The sequence below is a fragment of the Ursus americanus genome, chromosome 3 (genome assembly GCF_024610735.1).
Source record: "Ursus americanus isolate L20-20 chromosome 3, mUrsAme1.1.p, whole genome shotgun sequence".
NCBI classification, from domain to species: Eukaryota; Metazoa; Chordata; class Mammalia; order Carnivora; family Ursidae; genus Ursus; species Ursus americanus.
The window spans coordinates 70,800,590-70,817,419 of record NC_142129.1 but is presented as its reverse complement, the minus strand read 5'-3'; the positions used below and the strand labels follow the sequence as shown (position 1 = coordinate 70,817,419).

Here is a 16,830-nt window from a genome sequence, read left to right as displayed (position 1 = left end):
TTCAGCCTCCTTTTTTGGGGAATTTCTGTCTTTTCTCTGTCACTTTTTGAATAAAATATCTTCTCCTCCTTGAGACTTAAAGGTTTATTGAAATTAATTCATAAGGCAGACTTATTGTGTTAGATTTATATGCATAAAGTAGACTTTTCTCTTACCCCTTTCCTAACCTTATTTCCTTATTTAATGTTTCTTTTCTCCTTTTTTGGTTTAAAAAAAAAATAGAAGGGCTTTCTCTATCCCTTTCTTCAATTACTTATTTTGTCTGGGTCCTTTTTTTATGGGGGGGGGGGAGGCAGTCTGTCTGGTAGACTCTACCTCTGTGAAGGTTAGGCATCTGGCAGCCTCATAGGTCTGAGATGGCTCCAGGTAAGCTGATAGGAAACAAGAATTTCTACCCAGGTGAGAAGTACCACAGAGCCCATAGGGTACAGCCTGTGGTTGGGGGGTGACTAGGCTAGTACTTCTCCACTCAGGAGAAAGTTCCTAGTTCTGCTTTGCACTCCCCATTCTCACATTGGCACAAACCTGTATTCGCAGTGTTCTAATAAGCTTGTTTGTCTAGTTGCCCAAGTTTAGGGATGGTTGAAGAAGCTCGTAGCAAGACTGACAAGAGTGGTGGTGTTAGGAGGAGGTGGCTCATTTAGAGCCTTAAGAAAGCAAGCCTGACGGCAAAGAGAGAATCACCCATAATGAGGATGCAGAGGGGCGCCTGGATGTTAGGTCTGGAGATCAGGAGTCAGGGGCCCTGTGTACTCTCGGTTAGACCTGGTGGCTGTCATTGATGTTCACAGTGGACCCAATCATCATCAGTTGAAGATTAGACTGTGTTTATTAAAATTCCTTTGAAAAGTCAGGGAAGTACATGATACTTTTTAGTTAGAAAAAAAAATCACATATAAAGGCAAATACTTCAAGGGATCAATTTTTATTATCCTGCCAAAATGACCTAAGCAAATAGAGGTCAGATTCTAGCTTTTTTATCTGTCAGTTTTCTTTCTTATCTTTTCCTTTATATCTATCAAGGTGATGTTTTTACAAAAGACTTTTGTAAATAAACCCTTTATTTTAACATCTGTTATTCTTCTGTGGGGTGATTTCAGATACATCTCAATGGCCTGTAATAAAGATAGTCTTAGTAGCATTGGATTGTGAATCCTGTACCACGTGAACATAATGATTCATTTCCTGTAGCTTTGCCTACTAGCCTCTGTTTTTTCACTTCTGCATTGAGGCCAAGCTTGTGTAGCTGTATACATATGTTGACACTGTATTTTCCCCACACATTCTTCCCATACGTACCTGAAGGTCCCCGTCTATTCCCATGCTTCGGGAGCCCACGGAATTTGTCTGAACAGTGGTCAGCGGCAGCAGCTCTTCTTAATATGTATTTATTTAGCAGGTACTGAGTGCTGTCTTAGGGGCTGGGGAAGCGCAGAGAGCAAATGAGTAGAAGCCCGAGCTCTGGAGCCATGAACCTGCTAGTAGGGGCAGAAGACTAACAAGTAAATACATTAGATGGTGCAGCAAACACAGTGCGAGGTGGTGGGATGGAGGAGCTCCAACACAAGGGGGAAGCCAGGGAAGGACTCCGAGGGGGAGATTACTGACATCCAACTGAGTAATGAGAAGGCATCAGCCAAGATTCTCTGAGGAAGAACATTCTAGGCAGTGAGAGCAGCACAGACAGATTCCCGAGGCAGGAATTAGCTCTGAGTAAAGGAAACATTGTCCATTGTGGCTGAAGCATAGAGTGGTGAGTGCCAAGGTACCCTGCTCAGGTCTGCTTGGTCAGTGGGTGCCCAAGGCTAAGCAGAAGCCCTTCCTCGCCAGGCCTCAGTCAGTGATGACCAGTCCAGGCGTACGCGAGGCCAGCGCTCTTACTTCAGGTGGGACGAATGTTGGGTGTGGTTTTTTTCCTCTGAGGCCACTCTTCCTTGCTTTCCCCCATCCTCCCTGTCCTGCCTCCTCACTCTTTTTCTCTGAGAGCATGTCCTCAGTAAATTAGGGTAACAAGAATCCTGGCTGAGCTTTATTTCTAGGAAACTGTAACCTAAGACACATAAGTGAACTTCTGACCATTTTTTTTTTTTTTTCAGGCTACAGACCCTTATATAGTTGCCTACTCACCACGTCCCCTTGGATGTCCCAAAGATACCTAAAACTCAACATGTAAAAACTGAATTTGTGGTAATTTCTCCTCCTCCTCAAGCTTTTGTTCTTCCTATATCCATTCCTTTAGCTTTTGATTCCACCTTTCACTTAATTTTACTAAGAATTCAGGTCCATGCTTGGATTTTCCCAATCTAATGGGAATTTCCATTAGACCTTCTGTCTAGTCACGCAACAAGTAACTCCAAGTGAATGTCTCTCACCTCCTTTGTCTTTCCAACTCCATTTTTTAAAAAAGATTTTATTCATTTACTTGAGAGAGAGAAAGGGAGAGAGAGCAGGGGGCGGGGGAGGAGCAGAGGGAGAGGGACAAGAAGACTCCGCTGCACTGATTGCGGAGGCCGATGCAGGGCTCCATCCCACAACCCCGAGATCATGACCCAAGCTGAAACCAAGAGTTGGACGTACAGCCCCCCCCCCCATCTCCATTTTTGTTGCTTTAATTCAGGGCTTTGACTGAACTATTAGTCTCCCAAGTAGCCTCCCCAGCTCCCCTCCTGCACCTCCAATCTGTTCTATGCCATTGCCCTGTTGTAAAATGAAAAATCCCACCCAGCTGCTATTCTGCTTATGGTCCTTTATGCCTTCCTGATGGATTAAATGGTGACTTCCTATAGGATAAAATCCCTTACTTCTTAGCGTGGCTTACAGGTCTGTTATGCTCTGGCATTGCGCCATCTTTCCCTCAGCCTCCCCAGCTGCCACCAGTCTATTTACTGCTTGGTGGTTTCCTTAGCTTCCAGTTTCAGGCCTCTGTTCCTTTTGTCCTGTCCTGCTGTTCCTTAAATGTCCACCCCCTTCTGGACAGTGCCTGGAAGACTCAGCCTGATGCTGCCTCCTCATTGAGGTCTTCTCTGAGCCACCCTTACTTGTATGCAACTAAGCGCTCCGAAAACACACATTTCAGTATATTAGAATCACTTGCTTTATTTTTTTATTTTATTTTTAAAAATTTTTTTCTTTTAAGATTTTAGTTATTTGACAGAGAGAGACACAGCAAGAGAGGGAACACAAGCAGGGGAAGCAGCAGAGGGAGAGAGAGAAGCAGGCTTCCCGCTGAACAGGGAGCCCAAGGTGGGGCTGGATCCCAAGACCCTGGGATCATGACCTGAGCCAAAGGCAGACGGTTAATGACTGAGCCACCCAGGCGCCCCTCACTTGCTTTATTTTTAACCACTCACTGGGTTCCTTGAATGCAGAGAACATGGCTGTTCACATTGCTGGGTGTATCAGCACACGTCTATTGAATGAAGACTTGAAAAAATAAAGGGGAAACTTTATTCCATGCAGTTCATTGGTTCTTATGAACATTGTACACGCCCTTCTCTCCCAACTCTATAGGAAGAAAGAGATAGGAACTACTTGGATGAACAGGGACTGAAGATAACACGTCTAACATGGATTTTTTTTTTTTTTTCAGGGAACATGGAATGATGGGGGAAAGTGGTAGATTATTTAAGCCCTAAAACATGGATTTGGGGAATTTATTAATTCTTTTAAATATTCATTTAATATTTTCTAGATAGCTAGCATTGTGTTATATGCTGTGAGGGAATAAAAAAAGAAGCAGTTGATACAGTTTGTTCCTCAAGGACCTTAAAATGGGGGAAAATGTGAGCAAGAGAGTTTTGAGGCAGCCTGTGATTAAGTCTTAAATGATTTAAATAAGAAATGATGTTCGTTCTGAAAAAGGAGAGTCTTTGTGGGCTGGAGGGTTGAGCAATCACAAACAAAACCTCAGATTCTTATAGGAATGAAGTCCCCTCTGCAGAACTGGTGCTCATGGAACGTGGTAGTTTTCAGATATTAAAGAGATGGCTTTCTCTCTTGGCTTTATTGAAAAAGAAATTTCATAATGGTTGTGTTTGTAGAACTTTTTGTAAGTTTTTGAATGAACTTTTATGTTGCAGAAAAAAATAAAGTTCAGTATATTGACAGTGTGATTCAAAAGGATGAAGGTAAAGATGATCTTTTTTTTTTTTTTTTTTAAGATTTTATTTATTTCTCTGAGACAGAGAGAGAGTGCGTGAGCATGAACAGGGGAGGGGCAGAGGGAGAAGCTGACTCCCTGCTGATGTGGGGCTCCAGCCTAGGACCTCAGGATCATGACCTGAGCCAAAGGTAGATGCTTAACCGATTGAGCCACCCAGGCGCCCCTGGGAGGTGATTTCTTTAAACCAATTACAAAGTGAAGGGAAAACACTTCTCCCTGAGCCTTCTAATTGTAAGTGCACCCAGTCCTGTGGGCTATGAGAATATTGGCTGCTCACCATTGACACAGTAGTTACCGCCTCTGGTACTTTAATCTCTTAAGTAAATATCTGTGAGGTCAGATTTCATGCTTAAACTTTTAAAATTTCTTGCCTACAGTGTTTTTCAGTTGTATCCTTGTGCCTTAACCTAATTTATACCCTTTCGTGGTTCTGTTTTTTTAAGAATAGGAAGTACTTCCAACAAAGGCAAATTGTAGCTTAACCACTCTCCTGTAGGGGTCGCTATAAGAGTAGGCTTTTGGCATTCTTCCTTGCCACCCAGCACCCAGCGCTGTGTGGTATGACTTGACATAATTAACCTAAGGATTGTGAGATCTGGTTTGTGTTGGCATTTTACTTTTGGAAGTGATATAGGCTCTAACCCCTCTAACCAAGAATTCTGTAGGCTGGTAACTATGTCTTTTATCACTTTGGTTCTGTAAGTGCCCCACCTGTGCATTTTTAACCTCATTTATTTGGTGCATGGTTATTTTAGAGTTCTCATTATGCTCCATTTGCATATGAAAATATATACACATAGACACATTAAACTATTTTAGTGGCTTTTGCAGCACAAATGATGGTAGCCTTCGTTGGCCTTCTATAGGACCTCAGATTATTGTTTAATGGGGTTGTCACTCAAGATACTTACTGGCTTCCTCCAGTGCTTTTAAAAAATTGAATTGAGTATGATGAGGTACATCCCCTTGATTAAATGTTTTCCTCCTATGCAATCACCATTAGCTGTTTGGCTCCCATTCTGTATTCTTTTGAAGCAGCCCTGCATTGCAAATCAATATCTTTCTGAAGAGACAGTGTGTTGTGAATTGCCTGGACAGCATATGCACTGTTACTTTGGCTGCAATGCTGCTGCAGAGCCTGGTTACTCTGCCTTCCTGGGAACTCCACAGGCAAGTCCATCGTGTTTGGAGAAAAAAAAACCTAGATTTTTTGGGGGGAGAAACGAACTGTTAAAGCTATTGATACTGAATGTTAGCATGCCCTTTGTATTCTTGTGAACTATTTTTGGTCTTATTCCACTGAGATTAGTTTCTCTTAGGTGATTGCTGGTGTGTTTTTGTGTGTGTGTGTGGTTTTTTTTTTTTTTGCTTTTGCTTCCCCCTTTCTTGGTTGTAGTACGGCCGTACCATTTCAGCTTGCTAGTGCAGAAAGATGTGAATTCAGTTGCTGTATGAGCCTGGCCTGGTGCACACACATTGCTAGAGACATGTTAAAGAGTTCCAGGTGAATCGAGCCCGAGAGAGACAACAGCAAAACGGTAAGACGGAGCATGCTTAAAATTAGAGCAGGGGCTTTAATTTGGAGCATCTCGGCAAGTCTGAATCCTGACTCACTCATTTACAACTTGAAAAGGATTCATTTTATGCATGTCATTTCACTCACCCCCTTCTATTTAACTGCCAAAAACATCACAGATTGATCAGGGGGGTATTTAAATTAGGGATCCGACAGGAGGTTACTCATGGAGAGTCTCTTGAGGCTCCTGAGGCTGCCGCTTGTAGTTTGTAAACACCAGTAGCAGTGATATGATGAGGAAAAGGTTTAGCGTCTGTGCTTCTTTGCCATAGCTGAGTGTTATTTCTTCTGAAACTCGTCTTATTTATTACAGCTTAAAGAGACCTTACAGATTGTTTTGCCTTGCTTTGCTTGGCTGAATGCCCCCTGAGTCGAGCCAGTGAAGGACGGGAGACCACTTCTTTCATTTGGGTAAACTAATGTCCATGAATTAGCTGGATTGGATCTGAGTGGAATAGGCATCTCTAATAGATTAGGGCTATGGGGTTTCCTCCTGGCTCCTTCCACCCCCTTCCCTTCTAGAGCACAGAAGCATACCTGCTTTAAGTCTGTGCTGCCTGGCAGAGGTCAGCGTGCTGGTATTTGCATCGTTACTCCTGTAGTGGTTATGCGTTCATGCAGTTCTGCTTGAAGTGCTGGCCCTAATAGTGGACTGTGAGCATTTCGAATGCTAATGGAGAATCCCTGCATGCGTGAAGGACTGGGCTAGCAGACAGGCTACTCCAAAATGATGCTTATCTGCTTGTGCTGAGGATAGCAGTTGAGAGACAGAAATGTAAACCTTGGTATCTACAGGGGTTGAATTTCTATTTCCTTTGTTAATTGGCACATAGTATTGGGGGTGGGGGACACTTGAAGTTGCAGAACGTGTTTTAATATTGCTCAGAGTGAGACTACTACATTACATGGTCCTGGGGGACTTACTAGGATCCAGTTACTGTAGAGGTGCTGAACGCCCAGGGCATCAGCATTTGATTTTTTGCTTTAAAAATATTCTACTCATGTATACTTTAACTCAGCAAATCATGTAAAATGTAAATAAATGATGCACATAGTGAATATCAGTTGAGAAAATCATCGGTAACTTGCTGTAGCATGTTAGCCATAAGCCAGTTGTGTGTAATTTTGTGACATTGGTGTTTTTAAAAAAGAACACCTGACTACTTGATACAAGTGAGAGAAATTTTTAAGTGGGGGGGGCACTTAGGAACCTTAAATATCCTTCTGTGTTTACTCAACTATTGATTATAAAGGTGGGACATTGATTTTTGTGAATGAATATTTCGATTTTCTTCCAAAGAGAGTTCAAGTTTCCTTTTATTTTAGTCACTCATTACTTCCTGAAAGGTCAACGTGAACTATAAGCTGTTCTTTTCCGTACTTCAGTTGTTTTTTTTTTCTGTTCAGAAGATGATATACTCTGTATTTGTTGTTTTTTTTCCCCTGAGAGTGATATGTTCTAGCTATTTATATTTTTACCTTCACTTTGTATAAGCTGTGAGGTTTATTTTTTCGCCCTGTGACAGAAGGAATTGTACATTTGCAAAAAGTAATTTTTAAAAAGGGGAAGAGTAGAGAAGCTATTTGACATTGATTTTTACAATCATATACTTTTTAAAAAAAGATTTCATTTATTTATTTGAGAGAGAGAGAGAGAGCACGAGCAGGAGGGAGAGGGAGAGGCAGACTCCCCACTGAGCAGGGAGCCTGATGCGGGGCTCGATCCTAGGACCCTGGGATCATGACCTGAGCCGAAGGCAGACGTTTAGCTGACTGAGCCACCCAGGCGCCCCACAATCATATACTTTTAAGTTCCTCGTTCTGCAAACATTTATTAGCCTACTACTATGTGTAAGACATGGTAAGACCTGCTGTGAGGAAATACAAGGACATGATATAGTCCCTTCCCATTAGGAGCGTAGATGGAGCACCACTGGTATTTTTCTCTGGAATATACTCCTTATTCTTTCTTATGGATAAGTAAATTTGAAGCTTTTTAAATATTATATTTTCTCCCTAGGTGACTCCTTCTATTTCCTTTTAGTCATTTATTTATTAAAGAAACATTATGGAGAGTCTACTGTGTAACAGTGTAACTGCTCTGTAACAATGAGTCGGAAAGATCTGGTGCCTGTCCTCATGGAACTTATGGTGTACTGTACTCCTTCTTAGAATATTTCCAGGAGAAATTTTGGAGTAGGTTTTTCATTTGGGGCAATTGCAGTGCAGATATTGTATGCCTTGATTTTTTTCATTTTTAAATGCGGTATAAAATAAACATACCACAAAACTTACCTCTTTAACCATTTTTAAGTGTACAGTTCATTGGCAGTAAGTACTTTCACAAGGTATTGCTGCCATCGCTGCTATCCATTTCCAGAACTTTTCCCATCATCCAAACAGAGAAACTCTGCCCATTGAATAATAACTCCCCATTTTCCCTCCCCTTGGTCCCTGGTAAGCTCTAGTCTACTTTCTGTGTCTATGAATTTGCCTTATCGAGTGGAATCATCCAGTGTTTATCCTTTTGTGTTTGGTTAATTTCACTTAGCATGTTTTTCAGGGTTTCAGGGTTCATCTGTATTGTAGCTTGTACCAGAACTTCATTACTTTTTTAATATGTGCTTTGATTTTTTTTCCTAGGGGAGACAGGTAGAGAGAATCTTAAGCAGGCTCCATGCCCAGTGTGGAATCCAATGCAAGACTTGATCTCACAACCCTGAGATCATGACCTGAGCCGAAATCAAGAGTCAGACACTTAACTGACTGAGCCACCCAGGTGCCCCAATATATGCTTTGATTTTTATATGGAAAACACCAGAATTCCCCCTTTTCCCTTATATGATTTCACTAAATCAAGTTTCCATATGGGCACCGTAATAGATAATTTAGAGATAGGTAAAACTCAAAGCTTGTAGGGAAGGGCAGGGAATAAGGAATAGAAATGCACTGAGGGAATAATCTATGGGTATATTGCATTTGGATTCTCTGCATGGTCTGGTGATTGAGCATGGTAATAGGGCTACTTAGATTTTCCTGTCAGTTCTTTGATGGGTGATAACAACAGTCAGCTGAAATATTCAGTGGAAGGCTGTACTGTGGCTTTTGTCATTATTACCATTGGAATTTCACCCACTCTGCTTCAGTTCCCTTACTTTATCTGATCGTGCTGAGGTCCTACAGGCTCTTAGAATTGGCAGGTTCTTTAGCAAGTGTGTTGTCTAATTGGCTCATCACCATTTGTTCAGCCAGTGGGAAAGTGAGACTTTCCTCAGTCTCCTGCTATCTCCTGAAAACCCTCCTTCACTCCCTACTGCTGTTTGCAGCGGACACTCAATCTGAAAACCTCATGTTATCTTCTGAGTTGGGCGGAGAGGATTCAGAGAGGGTATAAGCTTTTTGCCATATTAAGCAGTTTTCCACTGGATGAAGTAAGCCTGGTTTCATCAATATAGTATTTTCTTTCTCAGATTTCTTTTTGATACTGCTTATCTTAAATCCAGAAGGTTTTTATGATAGAGAATCCTTTTTAGAAAGCCAGGTTAAGACACCCAGAGGTATCCATTTATCTGCCATTGACTGATTTGATGATTCTTAGATTGGATCAGTCAGCGGTTTATGTCCACGCCTTTAACATACTATTTAGGAAACACAAACATAGATGGGAAAGGAAGATTCAACATGGCAGTGCCTAATGCCTGAGTCATTCCGTCTTCCCCATCAGCCTGTCCTTTTTAATGATCTTACTGCTTTCTGCCCACCCTACCTACTTTGCTATTCAGCTTTGACTTTTGAGATGAGGCTGATTCAGAGGCAGGTTAGTCAAAGGCATGTTGAGTTTAGGTGGTGGAAGTAGCAAGGAATGAAGAGAGGATGGGTCAGAAAACCTTAAACCACAGAGCACTAATTTTGCTCAGCTTTAAAAGTGCCTTCTTTTGAATCAGGAGAAGAGAGAATGAGAGAAGTGTTACGGATCAGGTCTGGCCTTTGCCTATTTCTCTTGAAATAGAAATCCCAGCGAACATGTAAGGAAGACATCCCAGTGGTCAAGAGCTTAGGCTTTGTAGTCAGTCTTGGAATAAATCTCATTCCCTCTGCTTACTCTCTGTGTCATCTTGGACATACTACTTAATTCTTCTGTGCCTCCATTTAAACATCTGTAAACTCAGAATAACAATCATACCTCATGGGGCTGTTGTAGAGATTGAGAAACTACTTATGAAGCATTTTTCATAGTAGCTGTTATATAATAAGAGCTCCATAAGAACCATCATCATTATCATTGTTATCTAAAAATCCTTCATGTCCATCTCTTTTCTATCGACTTGAATTTATCTTGCCCAAGTTTTATCCTTTTCCAGTCTGCTTGTTTATTGAGCATATAATTCTTAGTATTATTGTGTTTTGAGGGGACAAAAAGAGGATTTGAAAAAGTGCTCTGGTCTTCCATTTATCATCTGGTAGGTTTTGGAAGGGTATATGTTCTATAAACTTCCTCCTCTGCCCTGCTCGCTGATACAAGTTTGCCCCAGTGGCTTATTCCTCAGCTAAATGAGATCTTGCTAAAATACAAAGAGGACGGTGAAATGTTCCTGGAAGCTCTGAGGCTTATTTTCAGGTGGCAGACAAGCAGCGGGATATGTGTATCCCACTGCTCTGCTCTATTCACCTTGACGATCTCCGTCCGGATTCACTATTGACTTTTCTCAGTCATAGGAAAGGTTGACAGAACCTGCCCTCCTGAAATCAGCTAAGACTTTATTATTAATGGATTGCTGTCAAATTTATTATTGCTGAAATTTTAGTTCTTTACAGTAGATGGACCAATTGTTAAAGCTGCATTGAAAGAGACTTCCATTTTCCCCTCCAAAGGTCCATTGTTCCCTGGGTTTCTCTTCATAAACTCTGTGTGGTTAGTGACCCATATATGATTCTCTGAAAATTTTAAGAGCTTCAAAAGTCAGTCCTATATTGAGTGATGCCCTATATTTTTCTGAATTCTTTGGTCAGCTTTGTGTCTCGATTTATTTTATTAGAACAAAAACATTAAACTTTTAAACTTTATAGCATCACTCTTGACATTAGTCACTAAATTATTATTTAAGCATTAATAATACATCTAAAGTTTATTAAAAAGATGGTTATTATAGGTGAGGAGATAGAAGTTGTGCTTATTTATATAACCATCTGTTTCTGAGTAAAAAGATAGTACACAATTTTATTTCTCCTTCAGGGAAGGAATTTAAAAATATTTATAATCTTTATTTTTAAATGCTGTTCATATGGTTACCAGGGGAAAGAAATCCAGGCCCTAATGGATCAGTCAGTACCTCCAGTAGTGTCTTTTTTCAGTTTCCATTTTTAATGTTATTATGCCTTCTGGATGCTTGATCTTACATGAGGGACAAAATAGCGAGCTACAGATATTTGAAAGGTATAAACATGAAGGAAGAACTAGCCTGGGTTTGTACAAAGAAGCTGTGGGGGGTGCAGTGAAATTCGGAAGAGAAACAAACAATTCCGAAGGTATCTGAAACTATCCTTTGCACAGCCTTTGAGACAAATGACAGCTTCTCTGGTCCTTGTGATGTTAAAAAAACCCAAAAACTGAAAAAAACACCTCAAACAGTAAGAATGTGTATAGTGGTAGAAAGCATCCTGGACCATGTCCATGATTTCAAACAGCTATGAATCTGAGTTCAGCCTGGTCTGTTTATTGATTACTAGTACTTCTGGCATGGTAGACATTTAAAAGTCGCTGTAGGTTGTATTAGTCAGTCCTTCTCAGTAGGTTTATTTCACACCTCTGCATGGTGTGGGGTCCTTTGAAAACCCTGTGGTTTCCCTTTCTCAGGTTAGGACCTAAGACAAAACAGAATAAAAAGAAAAGCTATATTTAAACCTGCAAATTCTGTGAGAGAGGGGAGAAAGGTTCTTATTTACAGGAAGACTTTTTCTTCTCTAGAATAAGAGCTTTAAGGGAATAGTGTCTTGATGAAGAAACTAATTAGCCATGTTGCGAGCCACTTTGTGTAACCTGAGTCTTCTATTTTGTCAAGAATGGGTATTCCAATTCCTCACTGAAGCTGTGAGAATTCTGTAGGTTGGAATAGGCTTTTGCTTTGTGGAATCTCAACAGAGCCACTCCCTTACTTTGTGTGGGGATTCTCATTTCATGTGCCCCATTTCTGAGCCCTCTGGCTATAAATGGGAGAGGGTAGGTAATATAGATGTCAATTCTAATATTTCACCTCCCAACACTATATATTTATTTGGCCTTATGATATGAACACTACACTCTTGACTTTTTTTTCCATGATGGAATTTTAACCAGTATATAATTATGGATGCCAAGTGAGAGAAAATTCACATATCTCCTTTCTCCTCTTGATATTTTTGGGATATATAGTATGTTTTTAGTGGAAACAGTGACTGAAAGCCACCCAAACTTCCACAGAATTGCCATGTCCTATTTGTGAATAGGAGTTCCTGTCCCTTGTCCAATCTGGGCTGGGGCATGTGCAGTTATGCCAGGTAGGCAAAGGGCTCCCCCCCCCCTTTGCAGGGGAGGACCTGTTTTAGGATACATGGTACACTTCACAAATGTAATTTCCTTTTAAAATTTTATTTCTAGGTCCTAAAGTGGCTTCCTTCTATTTTATTATTATTATTATTATTATTATTATTATTATTATTTCCAAAGCTACCAAATAAACTCTGGTAAATAAAGAACAAAGCAAGATTCTGAGTTCAAATCTCCTTAGGATAATTTTGTAGTAATTTTTTCCATAGATATGGTAGCCAATGGCAAAACAATGCTTCTGTATGAGAAACACATAAATCCACAAATTTCTACGCAGGCGGTAATGGTACAGATGCTGTTATAACTCATGTATATTCTTTTTTCTCTACTTTGCACATACTCTGATCCCATTGCTTTTAAAAAATTCATAAATATCTTGAGTATACCTTATTGGACAAGTTTATTTCAGAATATTTCAAAATTATATTTAGGAAGTCTATGAAATTACCATGACCTTTTGTGGGAAGTTTGAGTAAAAATGTTACCCAAGGAATATTGAAATGGTTATCACTCATATGGTGCCCAGAGTTTGAAACAAATTTTGCCTTTTAAACTCTTGACCTCTCGCACAATCTCAATCTCTTATTTGGCCATGCAGCAGAATCTATCATTATATGGTGTTGAGCGCTGCACCTCAGTTTTTAACGTGCACACAAATTCCCTATGAATCGTGTTTAAATGCAGGTTCTGACTCAGTAGGACTTGGGGGGCGGTGACACTGAGATCCCAGGTGTTGCCAGCACCGTTGGTTCCACAGCAGAAAGGAGTCAGAGAATATTCCAGATGAAATCCTGATTCCCAAAGATAGCTACGTTCCAAAAAGACCTGTGTAGGCCACACCTAACAATAGGGCATTTTTATAGTTACGGTGTGTGTTCATCAAATTTTGTGTTAAATTTATCATGATTTGGGTGAAATAAAGAACATAGAGGTCAGTAAATAGAAGCATCTGTCTATGTGAACCTGTAAGCAAACTATTATGCGTATCTAAAATCAAGAGTATAATTATTTTTTTAAAGATTTTCTTTCTTTCTTTCTTTAGAGAGAGGGAGCACGTGTGCGCTTAAGAGGGGGGAGCGGCAGGGGGGAGAGAGAGAGAGAACAGAACACCCATTTCATGCTGATGTGGGACTCAACACGGAGCTCAATCCCACGACCCTGAGATCGTGACCCAAGCAGAGACCAAGAGTCAGCTGCTCAACCAGCTGAGCCACCCAGGTGCCCCTCCAGAGTATAATTATAACAGAAGGAGAGGAACGAAGTAAAATTATTTTAGCAACATATATTATGTAAGTTTAAGCTGCTGAGAAGGCCACCTAAATATTTCATAATAAAACTAGCCAAATAGTCATCAAGTCTCTTGGTGGTAAAGCATTGAAGCCCAGTGAGGGTTGTAACAAAACTATAGTCACTGAGGTAGCATAAAGGAATGGAGTGTCCTCAAGAAGTCTCCATTCAACTGTGTCCATTAGCCAGTGGATTCAGAGTTTAAATGAAATTAGGTCAGACCCCAAAGAAACCAGTCAGTATAAAAATAAGCATTTTAAAATTAAATCACAGTAATAGTCATGGAATTCCGGTGAGCAGGAACAGCTGGTGAAAGCCATTTCATTGACTGGAAAAGATCTGGGCTCAGAAGGTGCCTCATTGTTACGTGGGTATGGACTACTTTTTTTAAAGGCCTGTGTTCAGCTAAAGGGGAGGGCTCTTAATAAGGAAAACAATCCATTTTTGAGTAAATATTAACAGAACACCCATTTCATGCTATCTTCTGGGCTTTCAGGAACATTAAAGAAACGGAAGATAATGATTTCTGTGCTCAAGGTGTTTGCAGTTTGGTCATAGAAATATAATGAACACATGAGAAACAGAGCAAAGCCAAGACCTCCTCCCGTCCCAGGAAAATAAACCAAACACATGACGACAGGTTCCACAGTGGCTTCTATGAAAGCACACAAGACAGCATTGATTTAAGTGACAAATGATGAAGTACAATCTAAAAGTGACCTAGTTGTTTTGCGAGGGCATTTTTGGTTGTGACAGTGGGAGTGACATAAGGACAGGACTGGCATTTAGTCGACAGAACCAGAGTTGCCAAACATCCTACGAAGTGACTGCTGCGTCATACCGCTCACAAACAGTTTGTCAGCCAAAAGGCCCAGGACGCCGGCACTGAGCAGCAGTGCCCGGATTTGAGAGCTAAGCAAGACCCACAGCGCCTGGAGAGCGTGAACCTGCCTGCCTTCTTTCTAAACCTAAAATCCTAAGGGAAACGGAAGGTAAAAGGAAGCACAAGGAAGTGAATTTATGTGTTTGGCCTTATGTAGTTGATCCATTTAAAATCATTTACCAGCTGTAAACTGCTGCCTAGAGTTCGTAGTTGAAGAGTCCAGCTGTAAAAGATCTTAAGAGCTGTTTACTCCAGCTATATCATTTTACAGATGAGAAGACTGAGATTCAGAGAGTGTAAGTGACTTGTTCTTAGTCACTTAGGTGACTTATGTGGACAGGAGGCTTGCCTGGATGTTAGCTAATGTTCTGACGGTGATTTTAGGCAAGGTCTAGGTTCCGATAAAACATAGCTGTAAGTAAAAATACACCCATGCATATATCCCTTTATGTACATATAGATAACACATCCCATATCTTTGCTCCCTGTAACCATTCACACTGCCACCTTTGCGCGCGTGTGCGCGCGCACACACACACACACACACACACACACACACACACACAGATGAGCAAAAGAAGACCACAATCAAAGAGAGGGAGCATACTTTTAGATCTTGCAAGTTGAAGTTAGAGATGAAGGTAGTTGTCATGCGTTATGATGCCAGTAGCATTAGAAATTCCTCCTACTCCTCCCCCCTCCCCCCACCCCCAGCAGAATACCTTGCCCACCTACGCACCCATAGCTGAAATTCTTTTTAAAAGGAATGAAGCTTTTTATTCTATAATGCTTAAAGTTCAAATAATTCTGGGAGAGGTTACATTCTGATTTAAGTGTTCAAAAACTTGTAGATGACTGATGATGGGTTTTTCATTGGGAGCAGATTCTGAGAGGAGAGACCCATCAGACCCTCACAGGGTAATGGATGAGGGGAAAAGCAAACGTAAGAGTTGTTGAAGTATCAAGATTTTTGCCTATTTATATTTGCCAGCTTCGTATTGGACCTGTCATTGGATATTTCTTCCATGACCGTCAGAAGACCATGACTTAGCTTACTGCCTGATGCATCATGCATATTTGCTGGGGGTCACCATAGAGTCCTTTAAACCAGTTCTTTCCCTGCTGTCTGTCTTCATGGAGAGTGTGGGGTGAAGAAGTGGAGAAGATCACACCATGAACTCAGTAAAATGTGGATCACCAGAGAATGGTTGATTCAAAGGGACAATTTTCAGCCTGAATGAATTCACTTTAAATGAATGCCAGCCTTAACTGAATTAAGTTGTGCTCTTTCAAATCCACTGCTGTGAGTTTGGTAGACAATTGTCTGGATTTTACATAGCTCTAAGCTAAAATCGTAGGTCAAACTGTGACTTTTGGAACCTCTAACACTATTTGAATTTCTAACAATTTTCACTGAGTTTTGAGTCCGCCAGCTAATGTACAGACCCCCGTTAATGAGTGAACCAAAATGAACACTCAAATATGCCGGTGTATTTCTAACCTTGTTTGAATTCTACGTTCTATTGAAAAACTCCAGAAGTTTATTTTCGTATTGTGATGATTTCTTCTTTTTTATCTGCCTTCAAGTACCATGAGACATCCCTGCTTATGTAAATTTTGTCACTTTAGTTTCCAAACAACAGGAAAAAAAGAACAAAAATGCAGTCATAGAAAAGACACAGCCTTATTCCCATTAATATTGGAATGTCTGTTATTTTCAGGCAGTACTGATAGCCCAGCTATTTCCTGTGATTGGCTTTGGGAAGAGGTACCAAAGGTGTTTTCTTCTGACCTATCATTTGAGAAAACCACTCTTAATCTACCTAAAGCCCTTACTTTCCCTAAATTAGTCAAAAACCTTTGCTAGACCCTTCAAGTGGAGATTTGAAGGAGGAGGTGCTCTTGGGGGGACCTATAAAATAAATAGGAAACACAGTCTTTGCCAATTGGAGGAGACAGTCAAGTTGTTGAGGTTAAAGTATCACAAAAAGAATAATTATAGTCCAGGGTATGCAAAATATTGGAGCGAAACTAAGTGGTGAGTGAGATTTAATCAACTAAGGCTTCTGAGCAAAGGTAATTTTTGAGAAGAGTCTCTTTTTAAATTGAAGAGTAATTGACATATAGTGTTATATTAATTTCAGGTGTATAATATAGTGATTTGATATTTATATATACTACAGAATGGTCACCATAATAGTCTAGTTACCATCTGTTACCATACAAAGTTGCTACAATATTATTGACTATATTCCCTACACTGTACATCTCCATGTCTTATTTATTTTATAACTGAAAGATTATACTTCTTAGTTCCCTTTACCTATTTCACCCATCCC

General features: G+C 40.5%; 1 protein-coding gene across 7 annotated transcripts in view; it reads left to right on the top strand.

Moving 5' to 3' along the window:
- Positions 1–16,830, top strand: part of CDK14 (cyclin dependent kinase 14) — a 924,301-nt gene that overhangs the window by 239,087 nt on the left and 668,384 nt on the right. Inside the window, exon 1 of one of the 7 annotated variants that reach the window (XM_045793299.2) lies at positions 5,560–5,700. The exons of the other annotated variants lie outside the window; for them this stretch is intronic. The gene's annotated coding sequence lies outside the window, so the exon portion shown is untranslated. Of the gene's footprint in view, positions 1–5,559; positions 5,701–16,830 lie in introns of those variants that run through there. 7 annotated transcript variants of the gene reach the window in all.